Source organism: Schistocerca cancellata, chromosome 4 (genome assembly GCF_023864275.1).
Source record: "Schistocerca cancellata isolate TAMUIC-IGC-003103 chromosome 4, iqSchCanc2.1, whole genome shotgun sequence".
Lineage (NCBI taxonomy): Eukaryota > Metazoa > Arthropoda > Insecta > Orthoptera > Acrididae > Schistocerca > Schistocerca cancellata.
This window is the reverse complement of record NC_064629.1, coordinates 515,902,952-515,922,288: the sequence shown is the minus strand read 5'-3', so window position 1 is coordinate 515,922,288 and position 19,337 is coordinate 515,902,952. Positions and strand designations below refer to the sequence as shown.

The 19,337-nt window shown below is 46.6% G+C and overlaps 1 protein-coding gene across 4 annotated transcripts in view; it reads left to right on the top strand.

Moving 5' to 3' along the window:
• Window positions 1-19,337, top strand: part of LOC126184525 (uncharacterized) — a 922,262-nt gene that overhangs the window by 826,827 nt on the left and 76,098 nt on the right. The window lies entirely within an intron of this gene.

Genomic DNA, 19,337 nt, shown 5'->3' with positions numbered 1-19,337 from the left:
CCGTTTTGTTTTCCGCAGTTTAAGAGTGAATCTGTAATTTAAATTCCATGTCCGTTTCGTCTTATCTGAGATATTCACCATGCGACAATAACATCCGCTGATGGCAGTCAGTTCTTAACGACGGGATGTGTGTGTAAAGGGCAAAGCACGAAACGACCAAATGTGTTCGAAGAGAATGTTTAGTCAGAGCACCTTACCTTCGTAGTGTCCGCCCCTGGTAGCTGAGTGGTCAGCGCGACGGAATGCCATGCTTAACGGCCTGGGTTCGTTTCCCGGCTGGGTCGGAGATTTTCTCCGCTCAGGGACTGGGTGTAGTGTTGTCCTTAGCATCATTTTATCCCCATCGACACGCAAGTCACCGATGTGGCGAGAGACTTGCACCAGGCGAACGGTCTACCCGACGGAGGCCCTAGCAACACGGCATTTCAATTACCTTCGTAGTTCTAAGAAGTCTGTTCGGAAAGCTAGTCTTGAACTGTAGTTGCCAGAGACGACAGTGTGTAAGGTTTTAAGAAAACCTTTACACATGCGTCCGTAACAGTTGCTATTCGTATATGCTTTAAAGCCAGATGACAATGTTGTAACTTACAATTTTGCAAGTGAAGTGTTACGGTGGGGAGACGACTCTTTTGATCGCCCTCATGAACTTGTACAATATCAAAGAGATTCCCTATTTTTTTTCTTCTGATGAACCTATCGTAGCAGTGGTGGCTGATTAGGATATATTGCAAGAATGCACCTCTTTTCCCCCATTAAAAGATGAACCTGAAAACTTTAGCGGCCGAAGTGGCCGAGCGGTTAAAGGCGCTACAGTCTGGGACCGCACGACCGCTACGGTCGCAGGTTCGAATCCTGTCTCGGGCATGGATGTGTGTGATGTCCTTAGGTTAGTTAGGTTTAAGTAGTTCTAAGTTCTAGGGGACTTACGACCACAGCAGTTGAGTCCCATAGTGCTCAGAGCCATTTGAACCATTTTGAAAACTTTATTTGGCAACAAGATAGGGCCCCTCTTCATCGGCATCTCGTTGTACGAGAGTGGTTGAACGTCGACGGACGTTCCTGACCGGTGAATTGGTTGTAATGGTCAATACGACAGAGCTCTTTTACGCTGGCCTCCACCTTCACATGACCTCACATCATGCGGTTTTCTTCCTGTGGGACATTGTAAAAGGTCGTGCCTAGTTCCGCAACTACCTAATGATTTGTCAGGTCTGTTAACCAATGGGTGGAAAGAATTGGATTTTAGGTTGGATGTGTGCCGTATAACTAAAGATGCAAATAGTGAACATTAATAACTAGTTTATTACGGTATAATTGTTAATTATTACTTGTTGAGCGTGAAACTACAACTGAATGAAACACAATTTCCGTGCCATACGCTTCATTCTCTGCAAGGCATTTTAAGTGGCCTGGAATATGTACACATTTTGGGAGAATGTATATATAGGTTATAAGCAGTTCTGATGGCTGGATTTTCTATGACTTATTAACATGTTATATGTCATCTCTCTCTCTCTCTCTCTCTCTCTCTCCCTCTCCCTCTCCCTCTCCCTCTCCCTCTCCCTCTCCCTCCCCCTCCCTCCCTCCCTCCCTCCCTTTTACCTCCACCTCTCTCCCCCTCCCACTCTCCTTCTGTCCCCCGCCCCCCCCCTCCCCACACACACACACACACACACACACACACACACACACACACACACACACACACACACACACACACACACACACACACACACACACACACACGCACGCGGTGCAAAATCAGTGCACAGACAGCTCATGTAATATTACACTTGAAAGTTGGCTGTAACATTCAATCTCTGGAAATAGCATCCGCCAGTCGGCAACACAAACCAAAACACAGCATCAAAACAAGTGTTCAGTTTATAGTGCTGTGAGGTGTGGAAAACAAAAACCCAAATGGCAATTATAAGAACATGTGGAAAATCATCCACGGAACTTGTAAGTAGAATTTAAAATATTACTGCGCCTTAAAAAAAACCAACCGCCAGAACTGTTTATAACCTATATATACATTGTCCCAAAATGCAAACCAAACAATAAAATATGTACATATTCCAGGCAACTAAAGATGCCTTGCAGAGAATAAAGCGTATGGCACGAAAATTATTTCGTTCAGTTGTATTTCGATGGTCTGCAAGTAAAATTTAACAATATACCGTAATATTACACGCAGGTGAGGAAGACAAGAGGAGGAGGAAGAAGAAGAAGAAGAAGAAGAAGAAGAAGGAGAGGAGGAGGAGATTAGTGTTTAACGTATCGTCGACATCGAGGTCATTAGAGACGGAGCACAAACTCGGATTAGTGAAGGACTGGGAAGGAAGTCGGCTGTACCCTTTCAAAGGAACCATCCCGGCATTTGCCTGAAACGATTTAGGGAAATCACGGAAAACCTAAGTGAAGATGGCTGGAGACGGGTTTGAACCGTCATCCTCCTGAATGAGAATCCAATGTACTAACTAACCACTGCGCTACCTCGTTCGGTGAGGAAAAAAGGACTACAAAAGTTGAAGGCAATTTAATTTACCCTTAATTTGATGTGTGATTTGTTGCAAATAGTCTAAATTAAACTGATATAATATTCAATTGAAACTGGAACACACTCTTTTGGGCCCCTGTAAAATTCATGCCTATACTGTACATCGTATTAGAGATGATAAATACTACAGATTAACGATAGATGCTGTTGGATACAGCTTGCTGTGGTAAAGAAGAAAGGAGGAGGGGGAGCTCGATGGCATGGTGATGGGGTTAGTTTCATTACCAGTTGTTTCATGTGACTAGATGACTGTTCCTGTACATCTGAGTTCGTAGTATTTTGTAGCTGCAAAAGGAGGCATTCCTCTTCAGTCTTTCTATTTTTGCCTTCCGTCTGATCATTCAGTGTTATAGGTGTGAGGGGGAGGGTGGTGTATAGATAGATTTTTGATGTCTCCAACGCCTACCTGTTTTTGTACCATACCCTGAGTGTTTTTTATGTTGGTGGTGGGCTGTTTGATTTTAACCGCCGAGTTGGGTTTGGTTCTTGATAAAGGATGTCTAATGATCTGTCTCTTCTGTAAAGTAACAGTACAGTTTTAGTATATTACCTTAGAAACACCCATCTGGTTGTACTGGTCTATTTTGTAGCAGTTGTTGGTAGGTGCTGGTTTTCTTCTGGAAATACGGAATAAAAGTAAGTTTCTGCACCACAAACCAACGTAATGGTTTAGCAGCCTGTCCACTGTTGCTGGTTGTCTGCATTTAAGGGGACAGATATTTAAGCTTCAACACCCATTGACGATAATGCCATATTACAGGAGGAGCAATAGTTAGTATTGGGTAAGGTTGCGGAACGGAAATCGGCCATTTCCTTACCAAAAGAAACATCGTGGCATTTGCTTAACCGAGCTAGCGATACCACAAAAATTTAAACTTTGATTGTCGGACGAGGATTTGAACCACCGTCCTGTTGGGTCCGGTGTCTTACTACTGTGCTACCTCGCTCGTTGTGCCAAACTTCAATAAAATTCCTCGGAAATGGTTTACAGTTGTTTCGAAGGCTTGCGCCTCTTCACTGAAATACTTGCGAAGGAATTCACTCTGCTTTGAATATTAGAGCTATATGTTAGATGGCCAAGACATGGATTGGCAGAAACGAATTGGATTTAGGGTGACGGACGCTGTAATTTTGTCATGGTCCCTACAAGACGTTGCAGGTTCCAGATCCGGGATGGTTCCGAAGCTGTATGCCAAGCCTGGAACAGCAAATGCTCTAATAGTAGTTACGATATTTTACCCGTGTTACACTTGTAATATTATTATTGCTTATTTTTTATTGTTCGCTGTTTTGGCCATCACACCCGCGGCGAATCCTGTGATTGTAGCCTACTAGATTATTGAGTTAAAACTGAAGGGAGTTGACCAACCACAAAATCGCAGCGGCAACTGTACAGTCGTTCATAGAGGCTTCGGATGAAATGAAGTGAAGGAATTGTGTACGGACGTCACGTTTCCGGTGCTACGGCTGCCGGACGTGTCAAAGTTTGGGCGTAAACAGCGTTTTTGTGCGCGTCCCGGGGCGGGCAGTGCCATGGCCTCATGAGCTATGCCAGTCGTGTGCCGTGCTGTGTGCATGCCGAATGCCAATCAATTGATTGCTTGTTGATTGCAAATTGAATTAGAAAGGAATGCTGGCCGGACGTGTCGTCGGCGCTGCATACCAATGCCGGCGCTAGCTCTGCCGGCTTTCTCTGGGATTCGTTTGTTCATCTCCAGCCAAGTACATTCGCCGAACTCTCCTTTTGTCACTTGCACGCAGTTTCCTCTGTGCTGGCATGCACCCTCGTGTGGTTTTCGCAGGCGGCTCATGGATTTATTTGACGATCAATCCCTTTCATTTGGATATCGCCTAAACATAATAAAACGGCTGATTAAGAGAGAGAATTTCGTAATTTTTGGCAAGGCAATTTCAACTTGCAAGAGCTTTGGTTAGTCAAGGATGGCAAAACCAAGGATCGAATTTCATGGAAAGGGAACGTTTGACTCAGCGAACATTTTTACGTTTAAATTAGTTTTATGTAACAGTCTTTTCATAACGTAAGCTGTTAGTCCGTCACCTCAGTTTACAGTCGTGTTTGCTTTCATTCAGAATGGTAATGATAGAAAACTTAATCAGTTTGTGACACCGCCGCTCATTTTTACTTCTCGCCGGCACATATGCATACCAGAAATCATTACAGAAATATTACAACCAGATACTTCTGGCAATGCCATCCACGAGACAGGGATTAACGGCTATAATGCAGTTACAACGATGAGGTACGTCAAAAGAAAATAGTTTTATTAATAAAGCTAGGATTATTTGTATTTCGTAGAATTTATAATCACCACACGATACATTTAGATCAAGTTAAGAATATTTTATTCAAATTCTAAAACAGTGAAGCCGGCACGATTAATAAAATATTGTAAACGCTCAAAGTGTTTGAATATTAACATTTGGAGCCTTTTCCGAAAATGGTGCGTTAACTCTCGCTTCAAAAGAGAATACAAGGAAACTGACAGAAAAATGGATGGCAAGACATGCGTCCGTAAGAATGGCTGTACAGGAAGCCTCCAACAAATTCCACAGTCAGATGTTAACGAAAGATGTTTCGGAACGTTTTAGGAAGTTCTGTTCCTCTATAAAGTCATAGGTACACAGTTTCCTCTCTAGCGATGCGTGAAGGTTTTGACGCAAGTGATGTTCAGAGGCGGTGTTGATGACATATGGTCATGAATATTGCTTTTGAGATGTTGGTGAAAATGCCGCGATTTACATAAACGCACAGCTGGCATATGCGTGCATATGACTGTCTGACACGCTCAAAACCACCAGATATTCGAGTAATGGCTGCAGCTTTAGCCAAGTAAGCGAGCATCTCTTGCGGAGTGTCTGTAGGTGTCTTGTACACCAAACGCTGTGTGTTAATATAAACGGACGACATTTTCAGTAATATCTCTAAAACATCAGTTCTCACGCCTGTTCGAACACGGTCTTTGAAAATCAGTAGCGATAAAACCTTCATGGACTTCTACAGGGGAAACTGTTCACCTGTGACAGTTTTGTAACATGAAGTGTTCGTTTTTATCTCACCTAAACAAACTTAAGTGTTGTATATTGTTTTTTTTTTTCACACCATGTATAAACGATTTATCGGATAGGGTGAGCTGCACGATCAGATTGTCCGTCGACTATTGTTACCTGCGGGAAACACTCATTTCTGAAATTTGCAACGTAGGACATCGATGGCTTGCAATCAGCAGCGTGCTTGCATCGGTGAAAATTTGGAAGAAAATGCAGAACGGCTAGACGATATTTCCAGTAGGTGTTCTGAATTGCGCGGCGAATAAATTAGATGTAACTCCCGTAACAAAGTGAAAAATTACTATATCTAATTACAACTTCGGCACCAACCTCGTAGAGCCTTCCTCATTGCTTCAACACGCAACGAAGTGGTATGAAATTAGACGAACACGTGAAGTCAGTTGTAGGGAAGCGAATGGAAGATAAAGATTGTTTGTAACGTCCTAGGAAAGTGCAAGGATCCACAAGATACCGCAGACAAGACGCTAGTGCGACCTGTTCGAGAACGTTGTTCCAGCGTTTAGAGTCCTTATCACGTAGGCCAGTCATCAAGCATCGAACAAACTAAAAACGCGCTGCTAGGGGTGTAACGAATTGGTATATCTCTCACAGAAGTACAGCAGTGATGTTCAGAGAATCTCTGGAGTAAGCGTGACGTTGTAGTCGCGAACCGGTATTCGACGTAGACTACGCAACGGTTATATTACGGTATCAGGAGAATCAGGTGAAACGTTCGGACGCGTACATATGCATGTAGACGGGCATTTTTCCGTCGGTCTGTTCGTGAATGGCAATAGTAGGGAGTGATAAATGGTGTAAGGTGGCTTTGAGGGATGAAGTGTATATATGCAGGTAAGTCTCAATAAAAAGTATTACATTTCGTCCTCGTTTAAAAAACCCTTGTCAAGTGGTAGTAACAGTATCTTCTTTCTTTTTATTGTACAGTCGTGAGTTTCTATTACAGTGGTAGCAGACGTGGCTAATCCTTGTATAAGTCGCCTTAATGTTTTGGCTCCGTCGATGGCCCCAAAGAGCACTTCGTTTCGTCAACTTCCTGTAGTCTATTTCAGCCGAGATACAGGAATCAGCAAATAGTAAAATTAGCTTGATCTGGAAAGAGATCCGTGACGGCTTGAGAACCATTTGACCTATTATGTCTCTCCGGCCTCTGAATCATCTTCAGAAAATTTGAGAGTTCGTTTACATATTAGACCTGGTTCCGGAATCCAACTGCTTATTCGTGTGGCTCACGGCCTGATGAAAGTCTTCGTTGTTAACGCCACTTCCGCGAACTGCGTGTCATACGTCTTAACAAAACCATAACTGGTCAGTGCAAGTGACCGTGATGATTCTGCGTGGTGTAGTGTCGTGTCTGGTGGCTATGCTACATCAGCGAAAATATGAAATTCGATGCTGGCAAATTTACTCTGTCGGGAATCATCAAAGAGGCTGCTGAGCCTAAGTTGCCCTTTCGAGGGACAGATTAATTTAAAGTGCCTCATGCCGCGCCCCCCCCCCCCCCCCCCCCCCAGCAAACCGAGCGAGGTGCTACTGGACTCGGAATCTGGAGGAGTGAGACTCAAAACCCATATCCACCAAATGCCATAATGGCTTGAAGTAGCGTACTCCATCTTTCTTCAGTCAAAGTTCTTGATCGTTCCTAATGAACTCGCCGTCGCTGGTACGCTAATTCCGGATCTTGTTGCCTTCTATTTCACTTCATGAAACACCACGGATAATTTTGGCACAAAGTCTAATGATAAGGACTTTTACGCCAACTCATGATCTCCCGCTGACGGCTAAATGCTAGCGATTAAGTTGTATTCATTTTCTAACTGACGTGAGAACTTGATGTTGAAGTTTTTCGAACTTCGTGAGTTTCGTTTCCTTTCAAAATGGCTCTGAGCACTATGGGACTTAACATCTGAGGTCATCAGTCCCCTAGAGCTTAGAACTATTTAAACCTAACTAACCTAAGGACATCACACACATCCATGCCCGAGGCAGGATTCGAACCTGCGACCGTAGCGGTCGCGCGGCTCCAGACTGAAGCGCCTAGAACCGCTCGGACACACCGGCCGGCCCGTTTCCTTTCCGTCTCCAGCAAAGAGAGCAACCATATATCCATTGTCATTTTTGTCTCAAGACGCTCAGACTATACCTTACAGCTCTGGATAAAACGTTGTCTAGAATTTCTGTAACGGTTTTCACGAAAATATGTTTGAATTGTGTTGTATCATTGTCATCCTACGCGTTATTTTATGAGCACGTTGACGATTAGTAATTATGGCGGGTGTGGATGTTTGCTTTCCATACAGATGTGAGTTCATCAGTGTCGTGTTCTCTAATCTGTTCCTAAAGTTGAGTTTCATATCAGTCATTCATGTCAGAGATTTTATGTTACACTGCTGTAATTTCATTTCTCCTCTGACAAGTTACACTTTAATTTTGGCCCCTAACTATTGGAGGCATGTATGTGAACTGAATTGTGTACATAAAACGGAAAATAGAATACTGACGGACCGCTGGAATGTTTTCTCCTGTTTGTCCAAATTGCTGTGCATGTACCATTCGCGTTGCTCTCTGCTGCCCTGTCCTGTAGTTGGTACGGGCACAGGAAAACGACGGAGAGTTGCGAGGCCGCGAATGAGCTCAGTATCGACACTGTACCACTTTCCGCGCTGCCGTGAACCAAACATAAGCGAAGCACTAATACGATCGCGCAAGGCCGGAGGGAGGCGTGGTGCGGCGCTGCGCTGCTGTATAAGTAAGGCGGCCTCGTAAATAGTGAATGGCTCGAGCGGCATGTGTGTGCGGCTAGCGGCCATTCCCAGGCCGATGTGTCCCTTGCCGCCCCGCCTGCTACATAATACACGGCACGCCCACAACCCCTACCCCCATCCCTCCCCTTCTCGTTTTGCTCAACGAGACACAAGTCTCCTAACACAAATTTAATTTCCCATTTCCGGGATCTCGCTCATAATGTTTTTCCACAGAGGCCGAAAATCATCTGTCAATCGGTTTACAGGCAGAGGCCCTTCATAGTTACTGGGTTATGCTCTTAGCGGTTAGCAGCAATGCAATACAGTTCTGCGATACGGAACGTGTAACGTTAATAATAATGGAAAGTTATTTCTTGCCGAATAATATATACATACACTTCATGCAGCCTTGTGCAGCATGCTGTAAGAGATCTTAAGAGACAGGAATCCGGATCCGAGGATCTGCAAGCCAGATTATAACGATCCTTGGCTCGGCACACTGGGTAGTAGGCCACGAAGTTACACGATTCACAGGTAGGTGGCGTACACGACTTCGTCCCGCCCTCCAAATCTTACACTGATAGAGGTAGCGCCCCTTATAAGACAATGCAGTCTTGTTCAAGAGGGCACGTGTTGCTTCCCCGATCGAGGTCATACGTACACTCCCGGAATTACATCTGGCAAATTCTAATATGTTCCCTGCAACAAGACTGCCGCTGGTATCTTGACTTACCGGTATTAAACTGAGATAGTGCTCCATCCAAAGTGACGTTGGCACTGAGATCATTAAACTCTAGTGTACCTAGTAAATTAAGATGATGTGGCGTTTCGAAGCGCACTCGCCCACAGAATGTAGAAAGTATCTTGAACATGTATCGAGGGTGATACTGTAAGTGAAGGCGAAGATCGCAATGTGGCTTACAAGACGTCATCGTGTGACTTCTGGACAGTTTTCCAGAATAAAAAAAAAGTAAAGATTTCATTGAAGACAGAATGGAGGAAAACTAGTGTAGCAGATTTAAGGATTCAGCTTTCCGTCGAGATTATTTGAGACGAAACAGTTGTTCGTTTAGAAAAATTTGTTGAGGGAACAATCGGAAAAGGGCTCCGAAAGAGGCCGTCCTGGCCTTCGTACGAAGTTATTTAGGGAAACTGTGGAAATCTAAAACCATGGTAGCTGGACAGGAAACTGATCTAAATTTCCACGATTACTAGTACAGTGTCTAAACGAAATGTTTCATGGACAGAAAAGTTCGTAGAGGTGAAACTGCTACCGTACAGATCCATGTTTTCCCTTTTGTAGCTCGGGTATTTTTTCCATCTGGCTTAATTTTACATACCTACTACACTGATTGGAAAGAAATGACTGTTCGTATTACAAAGGAGCTATTTGTTGTAGCGTATTGGTGCGCGTTTTTTCCGCGACCTTGAACTGTGTCGTTACGCTGTGGAAAGTTTCATCAAAATCGAGCTACACAGTGGCAGTAGAGGAGCAGTTTACTGACGATCTGTTCATGAACGCAGACGGAAGGAAATTAAAAAAAATGGAGCTCCTGCTCAGCCTTGCGTAAAAAAAAAAAGCAGTAAGGTTTTGCGCATTGAAACGAACTTACACAAAATGTTATGGTCTGTAGTGTGTGTGGGCGCCAGTAATTAAACATATTTGGGAAGTACATGACATCATCTCGTTTTTTGCGTGTCAGGCTTACTACAGGACATTCGTTTTTCATTATCTCGATGCTGATTATGCGTCATACGCAAAAGAGACCAAATTTATACAAGCTTTCGCATCAACGTGTTCAGGGTGATTTTTTTCCACCGTGTACAAACTCTAGTGATTGATCGTTGAGAGGATACGGGACAAAAAGGTCTAATGAACTTACGTCTGGAAATGCATGGTTTCCATGCTAGAGACCATTTATTCAGTCGTACTTTGAAATTGCGGTCAAATACGCTCTGTACCATGCAGCCACAGTTAATATATGCGTTGAAAATGGTTTTCATGTGCCTCAACACATGCGTGTGCGCGCCGTAGCATGTTCTGTCTCTTATGTTCACTTCGGCCAAGCTGCACCCGAACAGCGTCAATGGCAGCATGAATACGCTGCTCCAGTGTCTCCACATCTGGAATGGGCTCTGCATACACGATACTTTCGATATGTCCCTATAACCAGAAATTGCACGGGTTGAGATCCAGTGAACGAGCAGACCATACAACTATACCTCCTCGTCCGATCCATCGACCAGGGAAGACACGATTGAGATTCGTCCGGGCGTTAACGGCGAAGTGGGCTGGAGCACCATCATGTAGCAGCCCATAACCCTTAGAATCATCAACGGCACGTCTTCCAGCAGGGAACGCAGAGTTACGCTTGAGAACCGCCGATACTTCCAGCCTGTTACGCGATGTCGACCACGGGACCCCGAGCTAGTGCAGCTCTCTTCCCTTTCTGGGCTGCATACCTTCCCTTTCCACATCCCTCCCTGTCCCCGATCCTTCTCCCCCCCCCTCCCCACGCTCGTTCCCTTTCCTCCTCCCTCTCTTTGGGAGTATGTTTTGTGCCTACGTCCGGAGACGGACGCTTCTAACTGTAAGACATGGTTTCTCTTCATTTCTCTCTATGTTGGAAAGTCTGTCCTCACTTTGTCCTTCTCTTTTCTTTGATTCTTCTCTTTACCTTCTCCGCTGCGGCGTTTGAGACCTTTTCATTCCTTTTCTTTGTTCCTCCCTTTCTCTTTCTTTCTTCCCTGTGCGTGTCTGGGCCGATCCACGCGTAACAGGTGACGGGGTAACGCGTAATTCCCCGCCCCGGATAGACAAGTAGGACACGAACGTACCCCCTGGTAAAGGCCAGGCCCACGAAGGGGTGAGTACCCGAGCTGGTACCTTCTGAACGTGCCGATTGGTCCCTCCGTCCGTTTCTCAGGAGGTGTGACCTGAGGTGTGGACAATCATCTAAGGCGGGAGTGCCATCAGAGAAGGCCCCCACTAGGAAGGAGCGCGCCATCAGAGACGCCGGTAATCATGGGGGATACTTTCGCAATGGTTTTCTCTACTTCTACAACTTCTGCACACAAGAGAAAGTTAGACCAGTCTCAGCCACGGACAATTCTTCCATTAGTGCCAAAGTTCCTAGTTGTTTCTCGGTCTGACGAAGATAGACTTCTCCAGTCAACCCTTTCATTATTCAGAAAGGTGTCGACGCAATTGCAGGCCCTGTTATGTCTTGTTCCCGGTTACGAAATGGCATCTTGTTGTTAGAAACAGACAGTACCCTCCAGGCACATAAATTGCTTCGAACTGCGCTGCTACACACCTTCCCTGTCCGGGTGGAAGTGCACCGTAAGTTAAACTCATCGCGCAGGGTGGTTTATAGAAGATCACTCGATGGATTATCCAATGAGAACATTCAAAATTGTCTGTCTGATCAGGGCGTAACGGCCGTACATCGTCATGAAACTGGTTGAAAAAGAATTGGTACCGACCCATACTGTATTCTTGATGTTTGGCAGAGTTCAAATTCCATCAAACATTAAAGCAGGATATGAAATCATTTCAGTTCGCCCTTACATCACAAATCCTACGCGTTGCTATCGGTGTCGGCGGTTTAATCATACCAACCAGCTGTGTTCCAATACGGCCAAATGTATTACATACGACTGGGATGCCCATGAGGGTGATTGTATACCTCCATCGCCTCGTTGCATCAACTGTAACGGCGACCATGCTGCTTCCTCTAGAGATTGCCCTATTTTTAAAGATGAACGAATTATTCAGGAAATCCGAGTGAAGGAAACGGTGTCTACATTTGGTGCTCGTAAGTTATTCGCCACTAGAAAGGCCACTATACTCCCAGCGGGTAAATAAAGCACTGTCCTCGCCTCTCCTCGACCTACTGAGGAGGTAGCCACGCAGACTTGCGATCTCACCTTCAGCGCCACGGTCGTCCGATCGGCCAGCCCAAAGATCGCCCATTCAACCTCCCCACTATCACCCGCTCACTTAAGGCTCGGCCTTCATCGGCTCCTGCTAAATTCAAATGGTTCAAATGGCTCTGAGCACTATGGGACTTAACTTCTGAGGTCATCAGTCCCCTAGAACTTAGAACTACTTAAACCTAACTAACCTAAGGACATCACACACATCCATGCCCGAGGCAGGATTCGAACCTGCGACCGTAGCGGTCGCGCGGTTCCAGACTGTAGCGCCTAGAACCGCTCGGCCACCCTGGCCGGCTCCTGCTAAGTCACGGGCACCAAAATCGGACGCCTGGACTTCCAAAAAAGAGCCTACTCGCGAAGATTTTCTACGTACCCAGACCTCATAAGCATCGACTCTTCCCTCATCTCAACGTCCTGCTTCCAAGAAGGCTCATAAGAAACGAAGTTCCTCTCCTCCTCCACCACAGCGCCACCCAGCGGTATCCGTCCTCGGTCGTCTTTCGTGTCGCCGAGACTCGCCGCTGGAGGCCGATCACTGGCGGCAGAAACTACCCACGAACAACCTATGGATCAGGGTCTTCAGCATTCTCGCTGAATGCTGTTCCACGCTGTCGGCCGCCGGCTCTCAGTGGTCGTTGAGTTGACGGCAATCGTGGTGAGATTTTTCCCTTTTCTGTCCACCCTATGTCAATTATCCATTGGAATGTCCGTGGAATTCTCTCCAGTCGGGATCAATTGTCGATCCCCCCCCCCCCCCCCCCCCCCCCCCGCCCAGTCGTTTTCTGTCTTCAGGAAAGCTACGTCTCCATGATCGCTTAGTCTTCCTTCATTTACAATCAGTCCGGTTTGATTTCTTCTCCAGGATACTGTCCATTATCACCCAATCCCCTTGAGCAGTTCCTTCCAAGCTGTCGCTTTGTCTTTCCCTTTCTGGATACATTTTCTCTCTATGTACCATATACATTCCATTGTCCACACTAATGCCAAGAGCCGATCTCCTTCATTTCCTTGGTCAGCTTTCCCCCCCCCCCCACCCCCCGACCCTCACCCCATTTGTGTGTAGGGGACTTCGACTCCCGCCACCCGCTTTGGGCATCTCTGCGTGCTTGTCCGAGAGGCTCCGTATTGATTGACCTCTTCCACTAAGTGGATCTTGTTTGCCCCAACACTGGGAACCTACATTTTTGTCTGCCTCCACGTCAACCTTCTCTCATTTGGACCTTTTGGTCGCTACTGTTCAGCTAGCTCGGCGCTTTGAATGGTTCGCTCTTGCTGATACACAATAGAGTGACTATTTTCCCCAGGACCAGATGGCATCCACGACCAAATGTTGCTGCATTTATCATACCATACTCCGCACTACCTCCTTCGCCTTTAGAATGGAATTTGGACCGGCAGTACAGTTCCCAGAACACGGCGGGAAGCTGTCGTCATTCCTGTCCCGAAACCAGGAAAGCGTAAACACCTCCCCTCTAGCTATAGCCCCATCTCTCACGATTAGTGTATGTAAGGTTTTGGAGCGTATGGAAATTGCCGTTTAGGCTGGTGGCTGGAGTCCCGAAACCTTTTAACACCTGCCCAATGCGGTTTCCGAAGGCATCGTTCTGCAGTTGACGATCTTGTTGCTCTCTCCACTTACATCATGAACAGTTTTCTTGGGAAACGCCAAACGGTAGCTATATTTTTTGATCTGGCGGGGGGGGGGGGGGGGGGGTCGGGTCACCATAAAGCGCCCCCCCTCCTTTGTTGGAATACAGGCATCCTCCGCTCACTGTTTTCTTGGGGCTTTCGAGGTCGGCTACCCCTTTTCATTCTTGAATTTATGGACAGAGCCCAAATTTAAGGTGCGGGTGAACACTACTCTCTCCTGTACTTTCTCCCAAGAAAACAGTCTGCCCCAGGGGTCTGTTCGAAGTGTTGTGCTGTTTGCCATTGCCATAAATCCAGTTATGGATTGTCTCCGTCCCGATGTCTTGGGCTCCCTCTTTGTCGACGATTTTACAATCTACTACAGCTCTCAATGGACCAGCCTCCTTGAACGACGTCTTCATGGATGTCTCGATAGCCTCCACTCATGGAGCATCGAAATCAGCTTCCGATTTTCTCCCAGTAAAACTGTCTGTGTGAATTTTTGGCGTCGTAGGGAGTTTTATCCACCTTGCCTACATTTAGGCCCTGTCGAACTTCCGTTGGCAGACGTCGCCAAATACTTGGGATTTAATTTTAGAAAACTGTGCTGGCCTCCCTACGTTTCATATCTTTTGGCTCGGTGTCTGAGACCACAACACCCTCCGTGTTCTGCGTGGTACCTCCTGGGGAGCGGACAGAATGATCCTCCTCCGCTTATATCGCGCCTTAGTGCGCTCTGAATTGGAATACGGAAGCATAGTTTACTCCTCTGCACGGCCGTCTATTCTCCGGCGTCTAGATTCTATCCACCACCGTGGATTACGTGTAGCCTCTGGAGCTTTTTACACCAGCTCTGTGGAGAGCCTTTATGCTGAGACTACTGAACCTCCACTGTCCAATCGGCGAGCTGTCCTTCTGAGTCGTTACGCAAGTCATCTGTCTTCCATATGACTGCTCATCCGATCCTTGCCCCCTCCCCCCATTTTTTTTTTTACTTCTCCTTGGCTTTAGGGTATGTAAGCCGCCCTTCCTCTCTACCACCACTAGGAGTCCGCTTCCGTCAACTGCTACATTCCCTTTCCTTCCAATTTCCTAAAACTTTCTTGACCAATGGGGCTGCGGCGCCAACTTGGTTTCGCCCCCGGACGTGCCTTCTCCGTGACCTTTGTCAACTTTCCAAGGATGCCCCCTCCCCTCCTATAGTTTATCGTCAGGCATTCGCTCCTCTGTGTGTACCAATGGAGGCTGATACATTTATTTACACCGACGGCGCAAAGACCACGTTTGGTGTTGGGAGTGTCCGCAGCTCGTGGTCGTGTGGTAGCGTTCTCGCTTCCCGCGCCCAGGTTCCCGGGTTGGATTCCCGGCGGGGTCAGGGATTTTCTGTGCCTGGTGATGACTGGGTGTTGTGTGATGTCTGTAGGTTAGTTAGGTTTAAGTAGTTCTAAGTTCTAGGGGACTGATGACCATAGCTGTTAAGTCCCATAGTGCTCAGAGCCATTTGAACCATTTTTTGGTGTTGGGAGTGCCTATATTATTGGCGACAACCCTGTTAGATTTCGGCTCCCCGACCAGTGTTCGGTTTTTACCGCGGAGCTTTACGATGTTCTCCAGGCTATCCAATATATCCGTCGCCATAAGCGGATACAGTATATTATATGCTCGGATTCGCTCAGCTCTCTTCTTAACCTCCAAGCTCTTCATCCCGTCCACCTTCTGGTCCACCGGATTCAGGACTGCCTACACATGCTCCACTTGGGGGGGCGTCTCTGTGGCATTCCTCTGGATCCGAGGGCACGTTGGTATCCACGGAAACAAGGCAGCCGATATAGCGGCAGAGGCTGCAGTCTCTCTTACTCGGCCCGCCGTTCGCATGGTTGCCTTTGCCGATCTGCAGAACGATTTATGTAGTCGTGTTGCTCTTTCATGGCACACACATTGGTCTGCACTTCCCGATAATAAATTATGGGACGTAAAACCTGTTCCCTGTGCTTGGACCTCTTCCTCCCGGTCTCGTCGTCTGGAGGAAGTAATTTTAACCAGACTCCAGATAGGGCACTGTCTTTTTAGCCATTTACAACTTTATGGGGCAATCGTCCCCCGGATTTGTTCCCACTGCTCTCAACGGTGGACGGCGAGACACCTTTTACTTCAGTGCCCCTATTTTATTCCACTGCGCGACCTTTTACAGCTGTCGCCTGATCTATCTTCCCTTTTAGCAGACGACACACACTCAGCCGATTGCGTCCTTGAGTTTATTAGTGTCACTACGATGACAACGGTCATTTGAAGCTCTTTCTCGGGGAAAACAATCCCCCGTCAATAGCAGTTATCTCGGATTTACTTTCGTTTTTAATTTCCCTCCTTCAAGAATTTCGATCCCATTGCTGACGATTTAATTTTTTTTTTACTAAGCCACAGAATGGGCGCTTACGACCGTTGCAGTTTTGCGCCTTAAAACCGTAATTTTAAAAAAAGTTGGGCGACGTGGAAGGAAGACCGGTCCCAAAATACGGTCGTCAGTTATCTGAGCCCACACATTCCGGCTGCACCGTTGCTGATGATTCACGGTCCCCATACCACGGGGGTTCTGCATACTATCCCACAGATGACTGTGTTGTTGAAGATACCACTCCGCGTAAATGTGGCCTCATTTGTGAATAGGATGGATGGCACAAGTCCCGGAATCGTGGTTGGCTGGTGAATAAACAAGTGACAAAACTGTTCCCGGTGTGGAAAGTCTGTCGCTAGTAAGCCACGCGCACGCTGTAAGTGATAAGGGCAGTAACAATTGTCATGGCGAATGTTCCGCACGGTCGTCTGGCTTACCCTGTACTGGTGGGCCAACTGTCTGGTACTGACACGGCGCTCGCCTACCACAGTGTTAATCACATTTTTCTCCAAGTATGGTGTCCGAACGTTTCGGGTACGTCCTTCATGATTTGCTGCTTTCTGAAATGACCCTGTCTCACAAAAATGGCGACACACAGTCGCAAACATTGAATGCTGTGATTGTTGTCGGCGGGGACCGGTCTCCTGATAAAACTTTGCTGCCCGCCGCCCGTTGCAATTTTTCGGTAAGCTCTGGAGTCAAATCTGAACCATTGTGTACAACGCTGTATCACATCCATTGGAAGGTGAGTCAGCAAGAGAAGTGAATCGGACACAACATTACCAGTTACTATGGCAGTAGAGGGCGCTAGGGCACGACGTATGAGGAACAGTACCACCCTGCAGGTGGAAACCATGCCTACTGTAATTGTGGCTGCATGGTACAGCTTGTATTATAGCGCCGTCTCTGTAACAAATTGTGATGTAATAAATGGTCTCTGGTATGGAAACCATGCATTTCCGGACACAAATTCATTAGAACTATTTTGTTCCGTATTCTCTCATCGATCAATCCCTAGAGTTTGTACACGGCGGAAAAAATCACTCTGTAGAATAGTTCTTAGGATTCCTAGGTCGAAGTGTGATGGTTAGATTCACTAAGTTTCGCTGCCACGGAGTGGCCAGCAGCGTTACGAATAGATACTGATTTTTCAGATACGGTGCCAGATTCCAGTTGCCACCGATAGTGATAATTAGCCAGTGTTGTTCACTCTTGGTTCAGATTTCAGGTAGCTATCACTTTGAGTCTGAATAACTTAAATAGACCAAAACAATAAAAAATATGTAATTAAGATCAACAATTGTGGTCTATACGATGATTACATTGTTGATATATATATATATACTGCTGGCCACCGTAAATGCAACACCAAGAAAGACAAGAGGTAGCACAACAAAATTTATTTTGTAGATAACATGTTGACCAAGTATCAAATGATTACGTTTACAGACGCCTGTGACATGTGGTTCCTGCCAGAATCAGTAGCCAGAGTAGCCGCCATTGTTGGAGATCACCGCTGCCACACGTCTCGGCATTGAGTCAGAGACGTTGGATGTGTTCCTGGGGTACAGCAGCCCAAGCAGCTTCCACACGTTGCCAAAGATCATCTGGTGTGACAGCTGGGGATGTAATCTGGGTCACTCGTTGAGCAACCATGGACCACATGTTTTCTATCGGCGAAAGATCCGGAGAGCGAGCCGGCCAGGGAAGCAATTCAATCTGGTTATTGACGAAGAACCTTTGGACAATGCGTGCCACGTGTGGTCGCGCATTATCCTGTTGAAATATGGCTGTGGCCGAGCCCTGAAGGTAAGGAAGGACAACTGGCTCCAGCACCTCGGATATGTAGCGCCGGCTATTTAAAGTACCGGCAATGCGTACTAGAGGCGTGCGAGAGTAATATCCAATACCGCCCCATACCATAATACCCGGTGCAAGACCAGTGTGGCGGTGCATAATGCAGTTGTCCAGCATCCTCTCTCCACGGTGTCTCCACACTCGAATCCGACCATCGTGGTACTGCAGACAGAAGCGTGCCTCGTCAGTAAAGACAACGTCATTCCATTCTGCCGTCCACATCCGTCTGTCATCACACCATTGGCGACGGAGACGTCTGTGGTTCTGCGTCAATGGTAGACGAAGCAATGGACGTCTTGCGGACAGACCACTTTGCTGTAAACGGCGTCGAATGGTACGCGCAGACACTGGATGATGCGTTACAGACGCAATGTGCTGTGCTATGGTTCGGGATGTCACTGAGCGATCCGTCACTGCCATGCGCACAATTTGCCTATCAGCACGTGCAGTGGTGCACCGAGGTGAATGCGATCGACCACGTCGGTCCGTCGTACCCTCCTGCATCCAAAGGTCACATATCCGCATTACAGTTGTTTGGTTTCGTCCAACACGACTAGCGATTTCTCTGTATGATAATCCACAATCTCGGTAAGCCACTATCCTTCCTCTGTCGAACTCGGATACTTGATCAAAAGATGTTCGCTGTTTTCTACGAGGCATAACTGATTGTCTTGTGAAACAACCACAAGGTAAACACACGTGCCGAACGTACACTCGTCGAAATCGCCAAGCCTTAAATGGCGCTATGAGGTGGCGCCACAGGCGCGCGTGATGTGCGTCTGCGCTGAAATTCTAATCAGTTGCATATCTCATCGCTGCAAACTCATGGTGTAAATTTCACTTGATTTGGATGCTTCCTTCAGGGTGTTGCATTTACGGTGGCCAGCAGTATATATATATATATATATATATATATATATATATATATATATATATATATAGGGGGAGGGGGGAGGAGAGGAGATTGATAGGTGCTTTGGATGGCTGGTTGGCGTTTGTGATAGTCTCTGTAAGCCTCACTTGCCATAGTTCGGTAAACAGAGACTATGCTGACAAGTTGAGAATCTTTGATAGGTGCGGCCCAAACATATCAAATTTTTTCTTGTGTATCGCATACCGCAAAATA